The sequence below is a fragment of the Malaclemys terrapin genome, chromosome 3, assembly GCF_027887155.1.
Source record: "Malaclemys terrapin pileata isolate rMalTer1 chromosome 3, rMalTer1.hap1, whole genome shotgun sequence".
NCBI lineage: Eukaryota > Metazoa > Chordata > Testudines > Emydidae > Malaclemys > Malaclemys terrapin.
The window spans coordinates 51623297-51649533 of record NC_071507.1 but is presented as its reverse complement, the minus strand read 5'-3'; the positions used below and the strand labels follow the sequence as shown (position 1 = coordinate 51649533).

General features: G+C 41.3%; 1 protein-coding gene across 7 annotated transcripts in view; it reads left to right on the top strand.

Annotated features, from left to right (window-relative positions):
• The window catches only part of LOC128833970 (protein dispatched homolog 1-like), a 160603-nt gene that overhangs the window by 22357 nt on the left and 112009 nt on the right, over positions 1–26237 (top strand). Inside the window, exon 1 of one of the 7 annotated variants that reach the window (XM_054022308.1) lies at positions 25316–25331. The exons of the other annotated variants lie outside the window; for them this stretch is intronic. The gene's annotated coding sequence lies outside the window, so the exon portion shown is untranslated. Of the gene's footprint in view, positions 1–25315; positions 25332–26237 lie in introns of those variants that run through there. 7 annotated transcript variants of the gene reach the window in all.

Sequence of the window (26237 nt, the reverse complement as noted above, 5' to 3'; positions counted from 1 at the left end):
TGTAGACCCCCTGAGCAAGTTTACCCCCAGAGCTGCCTTTGAAAAATCACATCTCTTATCAAATTATGTTGGGTACAATCTGTCAAATTTCAAGGTTCCAGTCTGATTTACTTATTGCTCTATTTGGAGTTGTTATATTTCATATCTCAATCTCTTAATTTGCAAATGCTGGTCTTTTTATCTTGGACTAACAATTAAAAGTGAAAGATGCAAAAATAAGAGACAGTATGGATCACTGGAGGGAGACTAGGCCTGGGAGACAGAACCCCCTGAAATCTAATCTCAACTCTGATCTTAAGTTACTGAGTGGCCTTCGGCAAGTCCTTTAATTTATCTGCCTCTCTTCGCCTATAGAATGTGGCTAATGCCTCAGATGGGTGCTCTGAGAATTAATTTTGTCCAGCTCTTTAAAGATTAGAAGTCCCCCAATAAACCTTTTTATTAGGAAAATTGAATTAATATCTAACATAGTGAAAACTAGAGCCCTTCACTTGAGAATGACTAAGCATATTTGAGACTTCCTTCTTTGGCTTTTTAGCTGCAGAGAATGAGTACCGGTAGTTAAGATTTTGCTAGCTAAAAACCACTACAGTTGTAACATTTACCATGATGGCACACGTTTTTCTAATTATCTTTACCTGTTTTTGCTTTTTTTTAAATGGTGAGGATAAAAAAAAAAAAAATTTGCTCCAGGATATTTCCCTTGTTACTTTCAAAAAAAAAAAAAAACTTCTGCAGAATGCAGTGCATATTTTCAGTTGGCTGACTATGGCAATATATAAAAAAATCGATGCAAAGCTTGCAACAGAATATTTGAAGAGCTCCAGTTCTGTCACATTTAGGGCTTGTCTACATGTGAGATTCATACCAGTATAAGTTAGGATGTGTATTTAAGCTTATATAGTTGTATTGGTATAACCCCTGTATTTGTAATAGTTGCTTTTTTCGGTTTAGCTCTTGTTGCTTGGGTAGGGACTTAAGCTAAATTAAACAAAAACAAAACAAAAAAAAAAAAGCCACTCGTATACTGTAATAAAAAGTGTCTGGGGTGGTGGTTTTACCAATATAACTGCTAAAACTTTTCCAGGTAGACAAGGTCTTAGTGCTGAACTTCCAGTGTTTGCAGGGTCCTGAAAGGGGCAGGAAATCCTCGTTTTTAAATTCAAGCATGCCTGTTACTGTCTATGTAGCTTTCTTTGTCCAAATGTTTTTAAATATAGACTTCCACTGTGGCTTGCATTCAAATCTGCTTCCCCCTACCCCACAGTGTTGTTAGTTAATTGAACAAACCCTGCTTGGAGCAACTGATAATAGGAAAATGGTTGTGCGAGGGTTCTTGTGGTTCCTGTAACACAATTCCTATGGATCTATCAGATTGTTAAAGTGACAGAGCTGTTATAGAAATGAAAAAAATTCAAATCAGTCTGTTATGCTGAAGAGAATTTCATTGTCGCTTTATAAATTTCATTTCCCCCTTTTAGTCCCTCTTCATTTTATAGTTCCCATGGTGACTCCTTATCTAAGCCAGAAAACCAGATAAACTGCTTCAGTGAGCCAGCTAGGGCACAGATCCAATATTTTGGAGGTATTTTTAATTTGTATTATTAATCTGACTCTTCTATAGTTGCCTCCCTTTTTTCAGGGGTACCTTTTGCATGAAAGGAATAAGCCCATATTTGAGTATTTGGAATAATTTAGTTGGTTGCAGATGTCTTTGTACTCTCAGTTGAGGAAAAAATAGGTCTTTTGAAAGTCCAGGGTCTGCACCCATGCACTACCTGATTGGGCTAGAAGCAATACATGACAGTTAGCTAGCAAACAGGAGCAGCAAATGGGAGTTTTGTGAAGGAGTGCTCCAGGTGAAAGAGGAGCAACTATGTGATCCTTGGAGTGAGTTTGTTGTCTTAGTTTTTTGTTATGTGCTTTCTTGCCATGTGCCTGCTTGATTGAATTTTATAGTGTGGTCTCTTTTGGGGGGCTGTGTGCTGAGCCTAGATTCCTGCTAGGCTAGGCTGAAAGCTTCCTAATGAGGCTCTAGTCTGCTATCCTTGGGGGCGGGGCTAAATCAGGGAGAACAGGGGTTTAAAAAACCAGCTTCTAAGCACCCAGAGGAGCTAGGAAACAGGGGAGTTTAGAGAAGGAGTGTGAGAGCCAGATAGACCTAACAAACATACTCTAAACTTAGGCCAGTGATGCCCCCCCAAAACAAACAAACAAACAAATCGTAGCACGAACAAACAAAAACCCCTGCAAGAGTAAAAATAACTCAGGCAGAAGTCCAGCAGCAGACTGGGGGCTATCCAGTTTGTTGTATTGAATGCATCATTTACAGGGCAGGCTCCAGGCACCAAGCACCCAAGCGCATGCTTGGGGCGGCACCTGGTAAGGGGCGGCGGGGGGAGCACGGCGCGGCATTCCGCGGGGGGGGGGGCGGGGCGGGCTCCGGTTGTGCGGGGCTCGGTGAGGGGGCTGCGCGGGCGCGGCGCTGGAAGGCGGTTCCGGCGGTGCTCGGTGGGGGGCGGGCTCCGGCGGTGCGGCGGGCGGGAGACAGCGTGGGGCTTGGCGCTGGGGTGGGGTTCCGCCGCGCGGCGCCCGGTGGGGATGCGGCGCGGGTGTGGTGCTGGAGGGGGTTCCGGCGGCGCTTGGCAGGGGGCGGGGGCGGGCTCCGGCAGCGCGGCGTTCGGTGGGTGGGGGGCGCCGTGGGGCTCAGCGCTGGGGGGGGGGGGGTTCCGGCGGCGCTCGGCGCAGGGGGGAGCGGCGCTGGGCTGGGGGGGGGGCGGCGCTTTTTTTTTTTTGCTGCTTGGGGCAGCAAAAAAGCTAGAGCCGGCCCTGAGCATTTATGATCGATTACCTGCCTGTGGGCAGATGGCAAATATGTACATTTGGTGCAATCAGCTCATGAACCTCAGAGACTGAGTACAGGCCCTTGAGACCAGAGTAGCTAAGCTGGAGGAACTAAGGGAGACAGAGGTAGACAGATGAAACTTTCCGGGACACAGTTGAGGATGACAGTGTTGGGGAAGGAGAACATGAATGATCGCATAGTTGGGACCCTCCTTCCAGATGTCATGATATCCTCTTGCACTGAGGATACCCATCTAGGGGAAGGAACCCCAGTTATTAGGAAGAGACAGTTAATAATCATGTGGGATTAAATTATTAGAAATATTAGATAGTTGGGTTTGTGATGATGAGGAGAGCCACACGGTGAATTGTCTGGCGGGTGCAGACCTCTTGAGACATCTATATAGACATATGGGCAATGCTGGAGAGAAGCCAGTGGTTGTGGTACATGTAGGCACCGATAATAGGGAAAGGTAGGAAAGAGGTGCTGGAGGCCAAATTTAATCTGCTAGGTAAGAGATTAAAGTCCAGGACCTTCATTGTAGCGTTTTCTGCAATGCTCCCAGTTCCATCTGCAGGACCAGTTAGACACACAAACAACTGCAGGGTCTCAAGGTGTGGATAAGACAGGTATTCAGAGGAGGGATTTAAGTTTATCAGGAACTGGGGAACCTTTTGTGAAAGGAGGTGCCTATACAGGAAGGGTTGGCGCCACCTAAACCAAAATGGAATCAGGTTGCTGGCATGTAAAATTAAAAAGTTTGTAGAGCACTTTTTAAACTAAGGGCTGGGGGAAAGCAGGAGTGGAGGAGCACACTGTTGGGACAAAGACATCCCTTAAGGGAGGATTTATTAAAGGGAATACTCTAGAAAAGAGGAGAGGATAGAAACTGATAAAGTACAGATGGGAAATGAAGCGAAACAGTCAAATGAAAAAATCTCCTTCAATTACATCACATGAAGGCAGACAACTAAATATTGACAAACTTTATAATTGCTTATTCACAAATGCTAGAAGTCTAAATATTAAGATGGGTGAACTTGAGTGCCTGGTTGTGAATGAGAATATTGATATAATAGGCATCACAGAAACTTGGTGAAATGATGATACTCAATGGAACATGGTGATTCCAGGGTACAAAATCTGTGGGAATGACAGAATAGATAATACTCAGGGGGGCGTGGCATTATCTGTGAAAGAAATCATAGAGTCAAACATAGCAAAAATCTTAAATTAATCAAACTAGATCATTGAATCTCTGTGGATAGAAATTCCATGCTTAAATAATTAGAATATAGCGGAAGGAATATACTACTGACCACCTGACAGGTATGGTGATTGTAAAATGCTACAAAAACAGAAACCCCAACATTAATGTGGGATTTCAACTATCCCCATATTGATTGGATATATGTCACTTGAGGAAGGGATGCAAGATAGAAGGACACAAAATAAAATTTCTAGACATCATTCATTACTGCTTCTTAGAGCAGTCACTCCTGGAACCCACAAGGAGGGGAGAGTCCTAAGTGCAGCACAGGAGCTGATCCAAGAGATGACTGTAGCTGAACTGCTTATTAAAAGCGACCATCACATAATTAAATACCCCCTTGTAGGGGCAAAATGCTAATGAAACCCACCACAATAGCATTTAATTTCAGAAAGGCAAACTTCACAAAAATGATGATGCTAATTGAACATAAATTAAAAGGAACTGTCACAAGAATGAATTGCCTTCAAGCTAAATGTATATCCCAAATTTTTTAAAAAAAAGCCACCATGGCTAACCAACAAAGTAAAAGAGGCAGTTAAAGGCAAAAAGACGTCCTTTAAAAATTAGAAGTCAAATTGTACTGAGGAAAGTAGAAAGGAGCATAAACTCTGGCACGTCAAGTATACCGCTACCCCGATATAACACAACCCGATATAACACGAATTCGGATAGAACGTGGTAAAGCAGTGCTCTGGGGGGGCGGGACTGCGCACTCTGGCAGATCAAAGCAAGTTTGATATAATGCGGTTTCACCTATAATGCTGTAAGATTTTTTTTTTTTTGGCTCCCGAGGACAGCGTTGTATCGGGGTAGAGGTGAATAAAAATATAATTAGGCAGGCCAAAAAGAATGTGAAGAGCAACTAGCAAAAAACACAAACTAACAGCAAAATGTTTTAATTCCATCAAAAGCAGAAAGCCTGCCAGACAATTAGTGGGGATCACTGGATGAAGAAGCACTAAAAGAGCGCTCAAGGAAGACAAGACCACCGTGGAAAAGCTAAACAAATTCTATTAATCAGTTTTCACTGCAGAGGATGTGAGGGAGATTCTCACACCTGAACCATTTTAAAGTGACAGATCTGAGGAACTGTCCCAGATTGAGGTGTCAGTAGAGGAGGTTTTGAAACAGCTTGATATATTAAACTGTAATAAGTCGCCAGGACCAGATGGTATTCAGCCAAGAGTTGTGAATGAATTCAAATATGAAATTGCAGATCTACTAACTGTGGTATGTAACCTATCCCTAAAATCAGCCCCTTGTACCCGAGGACTCTCGGAGGATAACTAATGTAAGCCCAATTTTTAAAAACTGCTGCAGAGTGATGTGGCAATTACAAGCTGATAAGCCTAACTTCAATACCAGGCAGTTTGATAGTCTGTTGTTCACTATAGTTTCAACAATAGATGAACACTCTATGTTGGGGAAGAGTCAACATGGCTTTTGTAAAGGGAAATCCATACCTCACCAATCTATTAGAATTCTTCGAGGGTGTCAACAAGCTTGTGGACAAGGGGGATCCCATTGATATAGTGCACTTGGGCTTTCAAAGAGCCTTTGACAGGGTCCTTCACCAAAGGCTCTTAAGCAAAGTAAACAGTTGTGGGGTAAGAGGGAAGGTCCTTTCCTGGCTCAGTAACTGGTTAAAAGATAGGAAACAAAGGGTAGGAATAAATGGTCAGCTCTCATAGTGGAAAGAGGTAAATAGCAGGGTCTCCCAAGGATCTGTCCTGGGACCAATGCCATTTAACATTCTCATAAATGATCTGGAAAGGGGGGTGAACAGTGAGGTGGCAAAGTTTGCAGATATTACAAAATTATTCAAGACAGTTAAGTCTAAAGCTGCCTGAGAAGAGTTACAAAGGGATCTCGCAAAACTGGGAGACTAGGCAACAAAAGGGCAGATGAAATTCATTGTTGATAATTCAAAGTAATGAACATTGGAAAACATAATCCGAGCTATACATACAAAATGATGGTTCTAAATTAGCTGTTACCACTCAAGAAAGAGATCTTGGAGTCATTAAAGATAGTTCTCTGAAAACATCTGCTCAAACTACAGCAGCAGTCAAAAAAGCCAATAGAATGTTAGGAACCATTAGGAAAGGAATAGATAAGAAGACAGAAAATATCACAGTGCCACTATATAAATCCATGATATGCCCACGACTTAAATATTGTGTTCGTTTCTGGTTGCCATATCTCAAAAAATATATATTAGAATTGAAACAGGTATAGAGAAGGGCAACAAAAATGAATAAGGGTATAGAACAGCTTCCTGATGAGGGGGGAGAGAGACTGTGACTGTTAAGCTTAGAAAAGAGACAACTAAGGGGAATATGACAGAGGGCTATAAAATGTTGACTGGTGTGGAGAAAATTTAATAAGGAAGTGTTATTTACCCTTTCACACAACAAAAGAACCAGGAGTTACCCAGTGACATTAATAGGGAGCACGTTTAAAACAAACAAGGAAATACTTCTTCACACAACGCACAGCCAACCTGTGGAACTCATTGCCAAGGCTTTTGTGAATGCTAAAGGTATACCGGGGCTTGTTTAAAAAAAGAATTAGATATGTTCATGGAGTATAGATCCAGAAATGGCTATTAGCCAGGAAGGTCTGGGAATGTAACCTCTTGCCCTTAGATATCCCTAAGCCTCCAACTGCCAGATGCTGGGACTGGACAACAGGGGATGGATCACTTGAAAGTTGCCCTATTTTGTTCATTCTCTCTGAAGACTTTGGCACTGGCAACTGTTGGAAGAAAGGATACTGGGCTAGGTGGACCATTGGTCTGACCCAGTATGGCCGTTCTTAGTTCTGTTGTGCTTTTCCCCCTCCCCTCTCTCCCTGAGTCAGTGAAGTGACCTATTTAACTAGACTAACCTTTGGGAAGACTACTCATTTAATCCAAAATGCTTCATATTGGCATCCTACAGGGAATGCACAAAATAAGTATTTTCCCAGTCCCATTCTAAATGTTAAGCGTTGGCATACGAAGCGCAGTTAAACTTCCTTAATGGGAATTGAAGACATTCACGCAGTGGGGTGGGATCATTAATCAAGGACCTTTTGTCTAGTTAAAACTATCTGAGTGTTTTGTAAGTAGGTCTTCAGGTTTTCAGAGAACTGAAACTTAGAAGTGACTTTGTAATGGTTTTGGGTGCACAGAATCTTTTTGGGGAGGTGGGGTAGTTGTAGAATCATACTACAGTACACTGAGTCTCTGTGGCTTTTATTGTCTTGTACAGTTATTGTTCAAACTTATCACAAAGTTAAGAAATTTATTGGGTCTTCCTTTCCTTAGAGTGGCGGACAGCAAGTGTGTTTTAGAGGTGACATGTTTGGGATGGAGGCGTACTAGTCTCATGCTGCAACCAACTTAGCTTCTTAATGACACTTGCTACTTCTATTGGTAGAAATGTAGCTAGAAGTTTGAAGTTCCTTTAACTGGTGTCTGTAGTGAGGGTAGAGATGATTGGCATCTGGCTAAAAGGTCACAATAACCCAGGCTCAACTTCTTAATGTGTGTGACACTGTAAAAAGTTTTCAATGTTCTTGCAGCACGAATTGTTCTTTGTAAGATGTGACAAGGTGTTCACATGTATCAACACTAGAAAATTTCACCTGTTCGCTGTCGTTCTCCTTTTGCTCCCTTTGGGAGATAAAACAGCTGCTAAATGTTTTTACATTAAGTTCAATATTGAAATTCTATCTTCTGGCTTTGATGGAGGAGAAAAGCTAAACTATACAAACAAATTAAATTGATTGGATTGTTGTGAGCACAGTGACACAACTGTTAGCAGTAAGTGCAAGATAACTTCTAGATTTTTAGTAAATGTGACCTGGAACCTTCTGAAAAAAACAAAAATGGCCTTTTGTTATGACTATTGCAGCTTCCAACTATGTTTAGAATGTAGGAGGGCTACAGAAGAGAGAAAGCAACTGAGAGTATGTCTACATTTTTAACTTGGTGCAGATTTTGTTTATCCATGTTAAGTGATTCGCAACCACTGTTGCACAATTAATTTCTACACCCTGCATTGTTATCCTGCAATCAAGTTAAATTACTCTTGGGGGAATTCTGCGCCACTGCACATGCAGAATTTGCACAGAAATTAATGTGCACGCAGAATTCCCTTCCTCTCTCCCCCGAAATGGGCTGCAGAGCTGCTGGCTGCCGCTAGGGGCAGCTGGACCCTTCAGAGTCCAGCTCGCAAATTGAAGACGCTGCTGGGGGAAGGTAGAGGGAGCTGGAGGGTTCCTGGCAGCTGCAATTCCTGGCCTGCCCTGAAGGAAGAAAAGCAGCATGCAGGAAACTCCACGCAAGCCCCTAGTATCAGGCTGTTTCTCCCTCTTGATCCCTGGACTCTGTGGGAGAGGGATGCAAGTGTCTGGGTGCCCCGTGTCTGGGTTCTGGGGGAGGAGGGGTGTGGGTGTCTGGGCTGGCGGGGAGCCCGCAGATGGGCTCTGGGGGAGGAGGGGTGTGGGTGTCTAGGCTGGGGGGGCCTGCAGCTGGGCTCTGGGGGAGAAGGGGTATGGTGGGTTCTGGGCTGGGTGGAGGTGCAGGTGTCTGGGCTGGGGGGGTACAGCTGGGCTCTGGGGGAGAACAGGGGGCAGAGAAATAGGTACTGGGTTGTCATAGGGGTTTCTTTAACTCTCTACTCCTGGGGGAGGTTTTGTGTGCGTCTGTATTGTTACAGACATACTTGCTGACAGGTATTTTGAAATAAATTACCAAAATAATTGAAACTGGCATGATTATATAGTGTTGTTTTGACAAATAAAATATGCAGAATTTGGCAGAATTTTTAACTTTTTGGCACAGAATCCCCCCAGGAGTAAATAGTTAATGTTGCTTCATATCTTTGTGGCCATTTACAGTACTATTTTGCAATGAGCACTCAGCATTCTGGTCAGACATCGCATCATTGTTCTGCCACGCTGTTGCATGCCTTCTGGGATATTTTTTTTTTTTTTTTTGCACTCTACATTTTTAGTTTTTTGAACCAGAAAGCAATGGAATTCTGGGGTTTGTGGTCAAACAGAATAACTTTTATTTTTCATCTTGTTTCACCCCATCAGCCTCTTTGTTTCTCTGATCCAGTGCCACTTTTAAAGCACTGTCAGACAGCATGGAGGAAGTGTTGTTGAGCACTGCAATCCTTGTTGTCATACATATAAAGACTGCTGGTATAATATCTCAAGTTGTGCAATGGCGGTACAACCAGAATAATAAGGGAACCTGAGAAGGAGGAGACTGAAAATAATCACATTTCCTCGGCTTTCCTGGAGCAGACTCACTCAGAACACTGCTTTTTTGGTTTTGCCATGTAGTACCGACTGGTGGGAAAGACCTGAGATGACCAGCAGTGGTGGCATAACTTCAAGATGTCAAAAGCCTCTTTCCTAGAACTTTGTGCAGAGTTTGCCCCTGGAGCTGCAGTGGTAGACCATGTACATGAGAGCTTCCCTCAGCATGGAGAAGCATGTGGCTATTGCCATCTGGAAGTTTTTCACCCCTGGCTGCTACTGATCAGTTAGTAGCCAGTTAAATGTTGGTGGATCAAACATCAGGCTGTTGCAATGGAGGTGTGCACTACAATCAAGGTGGTGTCCTTCTAGGTCATAATTCTAGGCAATATGCAGGTAGCTATTAATGGCTTTTCATGATTGGGGTTTCTTAATTGCATAGGGGACATTGATGGGACCCATGTGCCCATTCTTTGCTTCCCACATCAGGCTTCAGGGTTCATCAACAGAAAGGATTATTTCTCCGTGGTGCTGCATGGCTTGGTTGATCAGTGTGGAACGTTCACTAATATATATGTGGGGTCGTCTGGAAAGGTCTACGACACCATGATTTTTAGAAGGTTTGGACACTTTCATGTAATGACAAATGGAACTTTTGCACTGATGGTCTATATGAACATTAATGACATTGCCGTTCCTCCAGTCATTCTAGGAGATAGTTTACTCTCTGCTCTCCTGGCCTAGGAAGCCTGTCACTGGAGAGGCAAAAGGAACTGCTTAGTTATACACTGAGTAGTTGCAGAAAGACACTGGAATGTGCATTTGGAAGACTGAAAGGTAGATGGAAGATCCTGATGTCAAGTGTGGATGCTGATGAGGGACATCTTCTGATTGTACAAAACACAGCAACCAGATATAATCTTTGTGAGAGCAAGGGAGAGCATTGCACATGATGGGAGTGGGATGTGCACACGTGGTGAACATTTTGAACAGCGAGGGAGGAGGCCTATGTGTAGAATAATTGTGATGGATATGTTGTGCTCCTACTCATGAGAAATGCGTATGTTGTGTAAGGCATGTCATAACATTACTACACATATTTCTTTGTTCTTATTGCATTGTATGTGCAGTTTGTAAAGCAATGCTTTTAGTATAGTACTTGTTTTGATGGAATTACTGTACCAGTTAGGTGGTTTTAACTGGATGCTTTGCAATAGAAAGGAAGGTCTAAGATTCAAACATGAATGAAAACACACTTTCAAATTGTTTTTGTAAACAATACAAATAATAAATTAAGATGAACTTTATAAGCATTTTAAAATTTTATTGAGCTGCTGCACTGCTGTGCGAAGTTAGTAGGCCATCTGCTCTAGGAACATAGTCTGCCTCTCCATAGTCCAATGTGCTTCTGTGTCTTTTTCTTCTCTTCCTGATCCTGCTGACATGCTGAAAAATAAAAAATAAATAAAAAAGATTTTCAGTAAGAATCTCCTTTCTTGTTAAGCTATGCAATTCCACTGTTTTTGTGAAGGAAGGGGAGGTGACTGTGTGGAGGGGGAAAGACCAATAAGCACTGCGATGGGGGTATGGGACAGGACATAGGAAGGTTACACAGTGTTTCTCTAGGTATTTTATCACTATAAATGAGTTTGTGCAGTCTCCAGTGCCACCTTTGCATTAAGCATTGGGGATGGAGTTTAAAAGCCCATGAATCAGTGAAAAGTTATGCCAACATGGAGACATCCTTGCAGTACCCAACATATGTAACCTGCCCTCTCATTGTGTTGTATTTTGAGGTATCATTTTAATACTTCCAGGAATTGATGCTATCCACAGTATGGGTCTCTGTTTATGGTTCAGACTCATCCTTCTACTCCAAATAGAGGTGGTGGGACCTTCATGACTGACTGGCTCAGGGTTCACCTAGGTCATTGTGGATCAGTCAGACTGTTCACAACAAACACTGGTATAATGGTGACACGTAGCAAAGAACAGTCAAAGTCCGCATAGTAAGATCAGACTGTGCCACTTCTCTATTCAGACGAATAGTACTTTGAATGTCTGTAGTCCCAGCTGGAGCTCCTCTGTTATACTGCAGCACTGGAAAGTGTTCTGGTTGTGCTCCTGACTGAACAATTGCCATGATGCTTGCATATCAGCTTACTGCCAGCCAGCCGGGCTAGATAAAGCTCCTATCCCAAGAGGTCTAAAAAGCCAGAATCATAGTATGGGATCACCAAACAGCAGCATGAGGCATGACTAGAGAGTTATCACAAGAATAACACTGCTATGTATGAACTCCTCATGATGGAATCACAAAGGATGGCACCTGGCTCAGGATGACCTTTTAAACAGTGAGGTGACATCCGGTCAGAATGACCCCAGAGCAGAATGAGGTCTATAGGAGACCAAGGTAGACAGCAAAGCAGTATGGGATACTGGTGGGAGGACTTGATAGATGTGCAACACATGGTACAGGATGCAGATGTATCCACGTATATTTTGCTGTGGAGCTATTAAGCTCCTCCTGCATCTAAGTTAACCCACCTCCAAAGTGGGTTTTATAACATGCATTAAAGAGCAAGATTTGTAACAAAACATTTTGCGTATGGCTGTAAGATGTTTTAATGAGAAACATTTCAAGTTGATCCACAACAAATTTGACCTGGAGACAAGCCCTTATGGTTCATCACACTTCTGAAAGTCTGATGGGAATATATCAGTTTATAAATATGCTTTGCGTTTTAAGCAAAGCACTAGTTAGGTCTTAAACTTTATTTTTAAACAATTAACCACTTGATAAATGACATCAAAATTCTTGCTTTAATTCTTGCCAGATGCTACTTTCCAGATTTTACTTGATTAAATTGTCAACTTTCACTTGCCTGCATCTTTGGTTTCCTTCTTGGCTTGGAATGTGCATGCTTAGCATCTCTGCTTGGGTGAGACAGTTCCTGTTGTCGCTGCAGACTTTTTAATCTCTCCACAAAAATGTTCCAACAGTAAGATATTGTACAGCCTCTTGGATGACTAACAAGTATTAATTTACACACACGAGAATTTGAAAATCCCCTGTTAAGAACTTCTTAACCATGCAATGATCTGGAAGCTTACATGCAGGGTTCTGCACAACTCACCTCCTCTGCTGTCCCTAGCACAATCAGAGTGGCACAACTACTTGCTGTGCTTGCAGGTAAAACAACCCTAAAGTTTGAATTACAGTAAATGGTCTTAAGAACAAAATGAAGAAAGCAGTGTGAAATGTACATATATGTTTACAGAAAGTATTGATGCATTTGTGAAATACATCTTTAGCAGAAAGTTTTTTGACCTATCTTAGTATAATATAGCCATTAATAATTGTCCGTTCCTAATCCTTGATATTTTAGACCCTACAGCAGCTGTTGTTGATTGTACAATAGAAACAGTTCGAATGCTAGTCGGAAACAGGTGGTCTATGTACTAAACTTCTGAAATATGGACCATAGTCAACAAAGTTGTCAGAGCATGTCATGAAAAATTAGATATTGGTATAAGTCCTGGGATAGCTTGTGCTGAGTTTCTGGTTCTTTCAGAGACGTGTAAAGTATTTACTGCAGGGTTTTCTACAATGTATTTCTTCAGGGAAAAATATTGCTTTACGATTCATATCCAATTATCATTATAGCTTGCATTGAAATAGGTTAGAATTTCTAATTTAATTGTTAAAGAAATAAATTGTCAACAGGTTGTCTTGATTCTTGGCTAAAAAAGCTATTTTGTAACTTGCATCTCATAGCTTGCGCTAAATCTACACAAAGTATTCATTGTTTACGGAATGCAATTTTTAGGTTGACTTTTTGGAGATGCATTGATACAATGGTGAGAAGTACTCTTCTTTTTTAAATTACTTGACTATTTTTTAAAAAGTTAATGGAAATGTAGCTCTTCATTAATTAGTTGACTTTTTAAAGGTCTGGGTTTCTTAATTAGTTTCAACGACAGAGCGGTTCATTTTGCTATAGAAAGAATTTTTATGCATGTGACCTACTGTAGTGTTACTCAGGACTGAATTTTTCTTCTTTATTCCTATAGCTTATGTTTAATTTCATTGTTATTTAAAATGTCTCTTCAAACCTGGTAACTCTTTGTGGCACATCAAAATATGATGAACATGCTAGAAGCTAACTCTGTATTCTCAGTCTACTGCGCTCTTTAATTAGCCACAAGACTGCAATAATTACAATCACTGGACAATTAAACAGTTCTCTTTTGGCTTTGGGGAATGACCTTGAAGAAATGAATACAACAAATACATTAATTTAAAGTCAAAATTCAAAGGTAGAATTAGATTGGAAGTAATTTGGACAACGATGAGAAATTCTGCTGTAGCCTGAGAGGACTGATATTCAGAAATATGGGTATGGCCTTAAGTAAATTGGGTAATCTGTTTACGAAGCCCTCTTCACCATGATATCTGAGATTCTTAAACATTAATCCTCATAAAACCTTTCTGAAGTAGGGACGAATTAACTTTATTTTACACACAGAGTACTGAGTTTTGGTTATAAAGTGTTATGCCAAGGTCTTCAGGAAGTCACTGGCAAAGCAAGGAAATGAATCTCCTAAATCCAGTCCTATGCCTTAACCACAAGACTACCCTCTACCCTTTAAACACTTAATAGGAACTTGTCAAAATAATTATTTTGACGAAGTTCTGGTAGAAACTCACAAGTCCAGAATCCTAAAGTTAAAATTGTTTCTTTTCCTTTTACTGGTTCATAATCCAGTACATAAAATCACTCTTTTAGGGGTACATCCTAATTTTATGGTTGTCCTCGCTGTTGGACTTCTTAAAATTCAGTATTTGAAATCATTCCCATAAAGAGGTCAGCTTAGACAAACTTTTTTTTCTGGTAGAATGTATAGATTCCTTCAAAGCTGTTAGGTCTTTGTTGTGAAAGCAAATATTTAGGGTTTGCTTAAATTTACAGAGCAAGATCAGTAGATGTGCCTTACCTGGATAGGTGAAAATATGTATTTTGCAATGGCTTAGACCAGTGGTTTCCAAACTTGTTCCGCCGCTTGTGCAGGGAAAGCCCCTGGCGGACCGGGCCGGTTTGTTTACCTGTTGCATCCACAGGTTCGGCCAATTGCCGCTCCAAGTGGCTGCGGTTCGCTGCTCCAGGCCAATGGGAGCTGCTGGAAGCGGTGTGGGCCAAAGGACGTACTGGCCACCGTTTCCAGCAGCTCCCATTGGCCTGGAGCAGCGAACCGCGGCCACTGGGAGCCGCGATTGGCTGAATCTGCGACATGGCAGGTAAACAAACCGGCCCGGTCTGCCAGGGGCTTTCCCTGCACAAGCGGCGGAACAAGTTTGGGAACCACTGGCTTAGACATTAGCAAAGCAGAGGTTTAGGGTCCTGAATCCACCTGTAAATGGGATTTTGTAAGCTTGCAGCTCAATAGCTTTAGCAGACTGTAACCAAAAGATTTAGGAGAAGAATCAAATTCAGCCAATTACTCAGACTTTCTTCATTTAATCTGTGGTTGAAATGTTCTTTATAATTATTTAATCTTACTCCAAGTGTTGGCCATATATCTGCATAGTGTAGTACTGACTAATCTGTGTTCATTTGGGTAAATGGAAGTTGATTCGGACCTTTCTCTTTTAAGTGAAATCCCTAGTGCATTAGACCAGCTTAAAATATATTCAGACATTTGGTTTTCATTAGTGTTGTAACTGAAACAAAAACATTTTAATGGCTGATCCCAGAGTATTTTGAAGTTAATGTGCAACTTTGCTGGGAAGGTATTTAAACTGTAGTATCAGTTGCAAGTTGGCCAGATGCCAACTTTTCAAAGCTGTTTCCAAGCAAGATGTTGGATTTTTAAAGTGCAAAAGATTACGTTGTGTAGTGTTATGATATGTGGAGATTTGGGAGGGGAGGAACAGAGGAAAACAATTACAATAACACTTGCATTTATAAAGTGAAATAATAAATTATCCACAAAACAGACAGTGACATAATCATGCTGTAATACAAATAACTCTTTTAAAGGGACATTACACTTCTTATGAGGTGATTTTTGGATAGTTGTATAAAGGCTCCCAAAACTTTAAGCTGCCCCAGAATTGGAAAGCATTTTAAGACTTAACAAATGAAGCTGGTAAAAGATAGGATTTGCTGAACTTGCTTATAAAGAAGACTTGCTTATAAAGCTACTTTATTTTAATATTTATGATTTATATTATGAAAAATGTAAACGGATTTGAAAAAAAAACGAATAAAATAAAAATGGCTAATGAATCAGGGAGTTATATTTGCTCTATGACTAAGGAAATATTCAGCTGCTGAATATGCACAGGAGAAGCAGGAAATTTTTCAAAGCTGTTCTAGGGCAAATTCTATTTTAATAGGGCATAACACGAACAGTATCTATTTTCTCTGCAAATCTTTCTAGAACTTAACTTAAAGTAGATGAAGCTTCAGCTCTTTCTTATTCATTCTCAAATGCTGAGAAGCATTTCATCCAAAACTGTTAGCACTGCAGACTAGTCTGCTGCTGGGAAAAGCAGTAAAATGGTAGTGGAGTGCGAGGCCTGGTCTACACTAGAAAATTAGGTCAGTTTAACTGTCTGTCAGGGATGTGAAAAATCCATACCCCTAGTGGCATTGTTAAGCCATTCTAAGTCCCTGTGTAGACCATGGTAGGTTGCCTTTCGGGGAGGTAGATTACCTATGCCAACGCGAGAAACCCTCCCACCGGCATAGGTAGTGTCTATGCTGAAACACTACCGTGGTACAGCTGAGCCACTGTAGCATTTTAAGTGTAGACAAGCCCTGAGACAGGACCAGCATTCACTGTTGCAGAGATACCAGACAGTAACGTGTATTTGTAGAAACCATTTTGAAAATCATGATTGTCAGATTTCAGACAGATTTTGGATTGATAGCCATAGGTTTTCTGCAGGTCCAGCAGTAGAAGCATGACTGCCCCAACTGGTTAGCCCTGACCTAGAGGGCCAGCGGCAAAAGTTAGTTCAGTTTTATGCTTACTCAGTCCTTGGTCTCTGTGCTGAGATTGTTACTAAGAGTGCTTATTAGGGTAATGGTGTGAGGTTTATGGCTTTTATGTGTGTATTCTAATATGGATATAGGTCCACTAAAAACTGGAATGAACTAGCTTCTTATAGGCCATTAAGAGGGTTGTAACTATGAGTCACTACAGATTAGGACTGGATACAGATTGTTCTGGAGTCAAAAAGCTCCACATCCCCTTAATGTGAACCATCCAGACTTCCTCCTTAATAATCTAAGAGCTAAATTCCTTCTTTAATGCATGCAGTGCTTTTCCTGGTATCTGTTCGACTCTTCCTGTGTTGTTGAAACTCCTGATGAACTCACTGAGGGATTTTGACACATGCCGGGGGAGTGGAATAGCCAGTAATACGCATTGTAAAGGAAAATGTAACCCTAAGGTATTAAAATGAAACATAGCAGTTTTCCTTTATCTACATGGAATTACTAAATCTATATTGTCATTTATTTGGATTATAAGTGAACGTGTGAATATATTGAGCTATGAAGTGATGAAAGTGACAAAATGATGTAACCCTGCTTCTGACTAAACACAAAAAAACTCTTGCAGAAACCCATATGGTATGAATAAGTAGAAGTAACATTAGTGTGGTTGAATGTCTGGATAGCTCATGAAATCTTCATGGCACGTTCACAATTTATATGATTAGACTTGATTTTTTTTTTTTTAAATGTTCATCATGCCTTGTTATATGAGGATGGCTGCTGCCAAACTGATCTACAGTCGGGCCTGGTCTACATCGATATAGCTACATCTCTCAGGAGCACGAAAAATCCACACACTGCTTGCTGGTGTAGCTACACGCTGGTGTAGAGTAGACCGCACTAGGTCGACAGAGGAATTCTTCTGTCAACATAGCTACTGCCTCTCGGGGAGATGGATTACCTATACCGACAGGAGAATCCCTCCCATCGGTAGAGGTAGTTCTACACTGAAACAGTGCAGTGGTGCAGCAGCGCAGCTGTGCCACTATCTCATTGTAGGTTTGACAAGCCCTAAGTTATACTGCATGACCGTTTTGCAACTTTTATACATGGTTGAACCATTGTTTCTTTTCCTGGTGTCTTTGAAGTGTATTGTACTCTTTGTTTCTCATGTACCCAGTTTGTAAAGGCTGTGTAACTTTTTCTTTTTAAGGGGAATATGCAGTTATGTACAGAAAAATATAGAAATGTGGTATTCATTCATTTAGTTCAAAGTGGATTTCTGCTTATAAGAAGTGTGTTTCTTTGGAACTCTGAATTCAAACATTTAAAGAAATAATGTGAAATAATCCAAAACTGATCTAGTCCCAAGAGTTTGAGTTAATTAAGGAGAATCCAAACTTGCTCTCCCTTGGCAAAATGGTTGTCTGTGTTATCACTGGTTATTGTGAACTGATTTTTATAGCTTCTCATAAAGCCTGTGGAGAGTGCATCAAAATTCTGCAATCAACATGGATTAAGCACAAGAAGCTCATTCTATTTAGTTTAACAAAGAGAAGGTTAAGGGGTGACTTAATTACAGTTTATAAGAATCTACACAGGGAACAAACGTTTAATAATGGGCTCTTCAATCTAGCAGGAAAAAGATATAACACAATCCAATGACTGGAAGTTGAAGCTAGCGACAAATTCACATTAGAAATAAGGTGTAAATTTTTAACAGAGTAACCACTGAAATAATTTACCAAGGGCTGTGATGGTTTCTCCATCACTGACAATTTTTAAATCAAGATTGGATGTTTTTCTAAAAGATATGGTCTAGGAATTATTTTAGGGAAGTTCTATGGCCTGTGTCGTACAGGAGGTCAGAGGAGATGATCAGAATGGTCCCTTTTGGCCTTAGAATCTATGAATCTGTGAAAAAAGTCAATATCCCCTATTGAAAGTATGGAAGGGACAAATGTTGCATACTAATGCCTCCACATCCTTTAATTTGGAAGAATTAGATTCAAATACATAGTTATTTTAGTATTTATCTTCTAGTTGAAAATATAATCACTCTTCATTTATGTTGTAAAGTTAAATATAGTTGGGATGGTTTTTATTCTAATTTTTTTTACCCTCAATTTCTCATAAGTCAACTAACTACAGTGTCCAAATGAAGGTACTCTTCCTTTACTGAAGGTTTTATATTCATACCATGTATGTGGTGTTCCCACAATCAGTAGAACATCAGAGCACTGTGTCAAACCAAAAGTAGTTCAGTGCAAAAATTCACCTCTGGATCATGACCTTTAAAATGTTCTGGTATATTAGAATGTGTTCTTCTAATATGCGGTTTGAAACAAGTTCAGGTAGATTTCATTGATTTGTCCTGTTTAACGGTAGTTGAACATTCAGCAGTTTTTGCTAGATAGCAATCTCTTTGTAAAAGAAAGTAAAACTTTGTATGGCTGTGGAATTTAACAGCTGAAGAAATGCAAGTATTACATTTTTGTAGCACCATCATTTTGCATGGCACTTAACACCGATATTTTTAAAAGACATAGTTACTGCCCCAAGAAGCTTACAGTCGAAATTAGATCACCACAGGATCTGAAGCTAAAGGGGTTTAGTAAAGGAAAGAAATACTAAAACAAGATTGAGTAATTTACTATAGGAAAAGAATATTAAACCTTCTGATAGTTTAGGTAGAGTTTTTGAGGTAGGGAAAGAGTGGAGGAGTTGACAGCACGGGAATGAAAGTTAATAGTGGAAGGCAGGGTGAAAGAAATGTGTTCTGAGGAGGGAAGTGAGGATGCCTGGTGTAAGGGCTTCCCTCTTCCTATGCAAGCACAGGGGGGTAGTGTGGGGAGAACAGGTACAAAGCTAAAAATGCAGAGAGGAAACAAATCAAGTAACAAGGTCAGTGTAATGGCAGGTAATTTGATTAATTAGCAAGGCAATCAGTTGATTAAGAGCTGATCAAACAACTAAGCAAAAAAAGTTGGGCCAGATTAAATATGATAAATAATCAGTTTAGCAGAGAGAATCAATTGATCGTTGCCTATTGAACCTGCTCTTAATCAGTCAGGCAGCTGATAGGGTACAAACCACTTGGGTGAGTGTGAGTAAGGTAATGATGACTGACAACCATCTAATTAAGTGCAGAGCAGATAACTGAAGGCATGACCTAGGGTATATCTACACTACAGACCTTACAGTGGCACAGCTGTACCGCTGAAAGCTCTCCTGTGTAGCCGCTCTTGTATATAATTTAAACCACCCCATCTGAGCAATGTTAGTTATGTTGACAGGAGAGCCTCTCCTCCTGACATAGCGCTGTCCACACCAGCACTTTTGTCAGTGAAACTTAAGCTGTATGTGGAAAAACATATCCCCCCCCCCCCCAACACGCCCCTCCCTCCCGGACCAACAAAAGTGATAGTGTAGACAAAGCCATCCATAGTGGTGAAAGTTTAATGGGTGTGGCTCTTTCTCCACTGCTGGCTAGTTGGTGTTTGCCCTGCTTAAAGAGCAGGGATGGAGAGGATATGCAGACCAGGAAGGCAGTGGCTCTGGTATGTCTACAGTGTAATTAGACACCTGTGGCTGGCCTAGCGGGGTAGACATTCAAGCTTATGCTGCAGCATGAGCTCTGGGCCTGAGCTCGAACGTCTAGACCGCAGTTAAATAGTCCCTTAACCCCAAGCACAGTGAGCCCAAGTCAGCTAGCCTGCCGCAAGGTTTTAATGGCAGTGTAGGCATTCCCTTAGAGGCTATATTTATACTTAGATAGACCCAGATAGTGTTTTGGGAAACGTACATAGGCCATGGATTATTTCTGTTTATTATTGTAATGGTTGGTTTCTTCCTTAAATTGATTTGCTCTTTGATTTCAACTTCAAGAGTGAATGTTGCTTGGGGCTTGACCCAGTAGGAACTTGCATTTGGAATTAAAAAGGAAACAACTTGGACCAAATAAGGAAAAACTCTGTCTTAACTAAGATGTGGTCTCTGAACTAGCATACTATGCCATTGAAACAGGTCTATTTCTTTGACTAACAGAACATACGTAATTCTGGTACCCTTCAAATCCTCCACAGTGGTGCTGAATCTCTCCTTTTAGTATACATGAAGCCACATGTTTTATACAAAGTGATTCTTTCATCTAAGAAATTCTGTGAATTAAGGAAATGCCTTCAGTGATCACAATTCAAGGGGCTGTAGACAATTTCCTAACAAGCAGTTCTAACCTTGTAGGTTACATATCTCATCGCCATAATAGGTCTGTGGCTTTCCTTCATCCCAGCCTTGTGGGATATATATGATTCATAGTCTGATGTTGTCAGCAAACCCAGATTTGTCAGGAATTGCAAATGATCCGAGACAAATGATTTTAATTGGTTAGTAATTTAAAATGTACAGTTTATTTCTAGATGCTTTTCTCTACACACTTGTAAGCTTGCTTTGAGTTACACAAGCATAAAATATTTTGATCTCGAGTTCCTTTCCCACTACAAGCTTTCTTCACTCTAGAACAGTATTTACAACTTACCTTTTGTAAATGTAGAACATCTCTTATCCTCTGTGTCTAGTTGGAGAAAATTGTTTTCCATTATAAGTCTAAATCTGATTTTTAGATGCTCTAGTTTTGCCAAAGCTAAAACTGTCTGCCTTAAACATCAGACTTTTTTTTTACACACCATGGTAGAATTTTTCTGGAGACGTTGAGGCAACTCTGACCGCGTTTGGGAGATTATTTTAATTGTTTGGAGTGTTTTGATTTATTATAGCCCCCAAACAGCTTGGCCTTGAAACCCTGTGTTTGTTTTAATCTGTCTTGGAGAAGATTGGTATCCTTGACTACTTTTGAGTGTTTTCCTGTTGGAATTTGGATATTAAACCAACTTGTGTATGTTATGATCCCTGTGAAATTCTTAGTGTCACATGCTGTCTTAAGAAATCAGCACTAGCTGGATGTGAGAGTCCAGAAATGTACAATGGTATTGTGCACACCTGAGGGTCTCCACATGAAACAGCTGCTTTGCATGCCTTAGAAAGCTCTCGGAACTGCTGTGGTATACAAAGTGCCCAACTAGTACGTGGCATAGAGATGTGCAGTATGACGGTTCAGTCAGCTTTCACGTGGGTACAGACTAAGGCCATGTCTAGATTACAACTTTTGTCGGTATAACTTAGTGACATAAATTACACTGACAGAGGTGCCGGTGTGGACAGCACTTTGTTGGCGGGAGAGCTTCTCAAACCAACATAGGTTCTGCCATTTGTGGAAGTGGTTTTATTATGTCGACAGGAGAGCTCTCTCCTGTTGGCATAGTGGCTACCTGAGCGATCTTACAGTGTCACAACTGCATCGGTACAGCTATGCCATTGTAAGCTCGCTAGTGTAGACATGGCCTAATTAAAATACATAAAGTGGAGCTAGTGCTCACCTAGAGGTCATGTGATCTGGAGGAATGTACAGAGGTCTAGAAGCCAGATTTCCACTTATTCCATACATTGGCCTAAATAGTTGGCACAGTATATAGTGCGGTTAAGAACAGCTTTTTGTTTAAAGGTAGATTCTTCTAAATAATCCAAGTTCCCACATGGTCATTGGGATTGATTTTTTTAAATTTGCTGTGCCTCAAGGAGATGCGGTGTAGGGTTAGCAATCCGAATTTGGAGTCACTTGACCAAAACTGAAAATGATATTCAAAAGAGAGTTTAGCTTCATACATAACCTAATGCTTGGAAGCCAACATAAGTGCCTTTCATCACTCTTGGGCTCTCTACTCACACTCTCAGTGCAATCACTGAGGTGTGAGCAGAGAGCCCAAGAGTGATGAAAGGCACTTATGAGTCACAGGACTCTACCTAGCTCTGAGGGAATGCTATAGTCATCAAATCTGTGCACCACCTTAGGCACTGAGAATTCAAATCCAACCCATGGTAGAAATCTGAAGTGTAAAAAAAAAAAGGAGGCATCTTGCTACAATCTGCCTCTGTGGTAGGGTGTTTTGTTTTACTTTGGGGAAATATAATCTGAGTATAGCAGAAAGTTCAGAAGGCGCTCCACTTCTTTTTGAAAAAGGGAAAAAAATTACACATGTGACATAAATTACACTGGGAGGGGAGTGGGAATTAGGGAGCAGAGGAATTAGGGGAATAGGGAGAGAAGAATTTGAGTCAGCAGTGGGGGTGTGTGTGAATAAAAGGGTGTTAGTGGGGAAGTCTGGGGGGCAGGGGTTAGCCTGGCAGAGGTGGTGGGGATTAAGGGAGTGGGAACAGAGGGGCACTGGGGGTTGACATGGGGGGCAGGGGTGGCAGGGTCAGTGGGAGGGATTGGAACGGAGGCCACCTGTCAACCCCATATTCTCCCCTCCCATAGGTGTACTGGGATCTGGGGGAGGGGCGGCCCTGGAGGTGTGTGTCCTTCTCCCTGTCTGTCTCATGTGAGTGGGTTGGGAGGCCTTATGCTTGGGTGATCTGCCCCCCTCTTTCTGTTCCTCCCTATGTGGGAACCAGGATCTGGGGAAGGGTTACTGTTCTGGGGGTTTCTGATTTCCCTTCCCCTCTTGTGAGATCTGGCGGGGAGGAGGGGGGCTTGTCCTTGGGGGGTGGGGTCAGAGTGCCTCTCTTTTCCTGTGGCCCCCTTCTGAGCTAGCATTTGGAGAAGCCCTTCCCCTCTGGATGGGGAGCTGAGAACAGACCTGCTGAGAACAGTGGTCTGTCACTCAGATAATCTGGGCTCTATTCCTGGCTCTGACACTGACCTCCTGGGGTCTCCCTTGCTGCCACTTCTGCCTTTCTGCTTCTCTGGCAGGGCGGAGAGCCTTTGCTTCTCATGAAAAAGAGAAGAGGGCACCATTCTGCTGCCCCCTGCCCCTTTGGAAAGGAAGGGGACCCCCTGTTAATATCATATCAAGCAAAGAGCAGAGCCATTGGGCGGGGGGATGGGGTGCAGTGGCATGGTGTGTCTAGGATCCCAAACTTTCTTAATCTGGCCCTGAAGTTAGGTCGAGATGTGGGATTGGAAGGATACAGGTCAGGAGTGGACAGGTAGAGATTTGTGTGTAATTGGTGTGGAGATGGTACTTAAGTCCAAAAAGTGTAATCAGATAAATGTTGTTGTAAAGCACTCTTGCCAGTTGGCCTAGATGCTAAAATGGATGTCTACCTATTGATCAGAAAATAGAATATCCCAGCAGATAATAAAACATCAGAAAACTAAGAATAAGATCTGATAATGAGCATTTGTGGCATTAATAGTAAAAACAGCCGAAGCATGCAGTCATGAGAGTTGCATTGAAACAGTGTTGACAAATAGCGCATGGAGTAATTGCAAAACAAGAGAATTCTCTGATTTCCCGCCCCCCCCCCCCAAATCATTCTTAAAATCTCCTGATATGTGTGGTTCTAGAAAACACACTCTTAATATAGGATACGTGCAAAAAGCACATGTAGCGGTGGATTCCTTAGTGCAGAAAGACCTATATCACTCCTTCAAGGTCGTTTCTTTTGCCTTAGTTATCGGGATCATATGGAAAATTAACTTTTACTTTTCTAGTCTCTGTTCTCTAATCTCTTCTTCTGAACACTTCTCATAGTCAGTTTAGTAAAATAGGACAACTCTGAGTTTGACTGGGATTTGGCCTTCTGCTAAGTTTACTCATAAGTGCATTGTATAAATTATGTAGGTTGTAAATGATACATACCTAAATATTATCTTTCAAGTCCAGGAGCACAGCAATAAAACTTTCAATAAATATTGTCTGCTAAGGATCTTAATCCATAGGCATGCCAAGAATATGGGTATTTTTGCTCTGGACCTCACTTGAATAGCACTTTCCTTCTGTCACTACCTGGCAGTAGCTACAGTTAATTCTTCAAAGGCATTTTAAGTGTAGTGAGACCTACAGAAATGGGACTGCAGAAAAAAAGAGAAAATTTGCCTCATCAAACACTCCAAGAAAACGTCTATCGGTAGATTCCTACTTTCGCCAAATGAGGAGAAATTCTTATGTAGAAAACTAAATTAGTTTGATATCCTGTGGCACTCATTGCACTTCTTCATAGAAGAAAGTGCTTGTGTTTGCCAACAGAGCACTTTGATTTACATCAGCTCCTTCTGAAGAACTGTATTGCGGTAACCTCTCCTTGAACAGAGGAAGGCTGGGCCCATATGCTTGTCTGACTGTTCACAACTAGTTTAATTGAATAAAACTTGCCAAATAGTAAAAGATTTTAACAAATGTATACTTGATAATCCTTAATCTTTCCTCTGCAATATGCTCCATTTTTTGATTTAGTAGGGTATTTTTCCTTTTACATTCTCAACAGTCCCTAGCTGTCAGGAAATAGCTGTGAAACTCCCTGGCAAAATGTGATCTCGCTTTAGAGGATGGCCCCCATCCCACATATAAGATGGGAACCTACTGCCATCAGTTGCTCTGTTGGCACAAGAGGCAGAGATCTGTGGTATAGATCTAAAGGTTTCAACTGTGCTGATGACTGACGTGGGGATCAATATGTTCAAAGAACGTTACTGTTGCAAAATCAAGAACTCAAACTAGGAAGTGCTAGAATTAAGACTGCATCCCCTTATGCATATGCTCAAGGGGATTAATTAAGGTCAACCCCCTTGTGCATATGCAGTATGATATATGCTCCACCCCTTCCCCCCCACAAGACACTCTGACACTCTGCCTTATTCAGTACACAGGATGGATAGTGCTCAGGGAATAAATTAGGGTTGTGTATGATTCTAGGAAAGTCACTGAAACCAAACTTTTTTTTTTTACAGGGACCTACTAATTGTGTGTTTCTCTCTTTCTGGGTGCCCACCTTCAGATGCTGGGAGCAGTTTACAGAAGTGCTGAACACTCATAAGGGTAACTGAAGTCAATGGGATCTGTGTTCTGAACCTAAAAAGTGCCAACTGCAAAATATTGTGAAGAATCAGGGCGTAAGTCTGATTGGTAGATGCATTCCAGCTACTGGACACTCACGTCAGACACCCAAAATTAAAGCTCATGTTTGATCTTAGTCTCTCTCTGCCTCAGTTACCCATCCTTAAAATGGGGATATTAATACCACAATACCTCACGGGGGAATTGTGAAGCTAAATTCATTAGTGTTTGTGAAACACTCAGATCCTATGGTGATGAACACCATAAATAAGCCCATGAGGAAATTAGCAGTTCAGTCTTCAGAGCAGTGTCTGAAGAGAGTGCTGTAAATATGGCAAGAGGGCGCACATTGAATGTTAAAGATAAAAATAAATATTAGATAGCAACCCATTCATTGAGCACTGTCCATCCTGTGAAATGAATGAGGCAAGGGTCCTGTGGCAAACATGCTAGTGATCATTTAACTAAAGACTGTATCGTAATGCACATGCAAAAGAGGCTCAAATTAAGGTTGCATTGGCAACCTCAATTCTTCATTTCCTAGCTTGGCTTTGAAATCTTAATGTGTGTGTTCATTTTTTCAAATGCAATTTGTGATTACATTGATGGTCAAGAGTTTGTTACACTGAGCCAGTCTCTTGCATCTCAGCGTGGTTTTGGTTGAGGAAGCTTGGTGAGGTTTTTTTGCATCCCAAGTTCACAAGTAACTTCAGCCTTCTCAAGTGTCCAGTAACTGGCATTTTTCACATGATGGTAAAGCAGGGAAGTGTAGAAAAGTATGTATTGCTTCAACACTGTGTGTCCCTGTCATACTGCTGCTTAATTTCAACCATTGAATCATGATCATGTCACAGGTGCAGACTATATAGGAATCAGATGTCTGGCTGCATTTCACAGCCCTTAATCCTGTGGTTTTTTTTTTTTTTAAATCAGAAATAACTGCTTGTCTTTAGTCTTGGCAA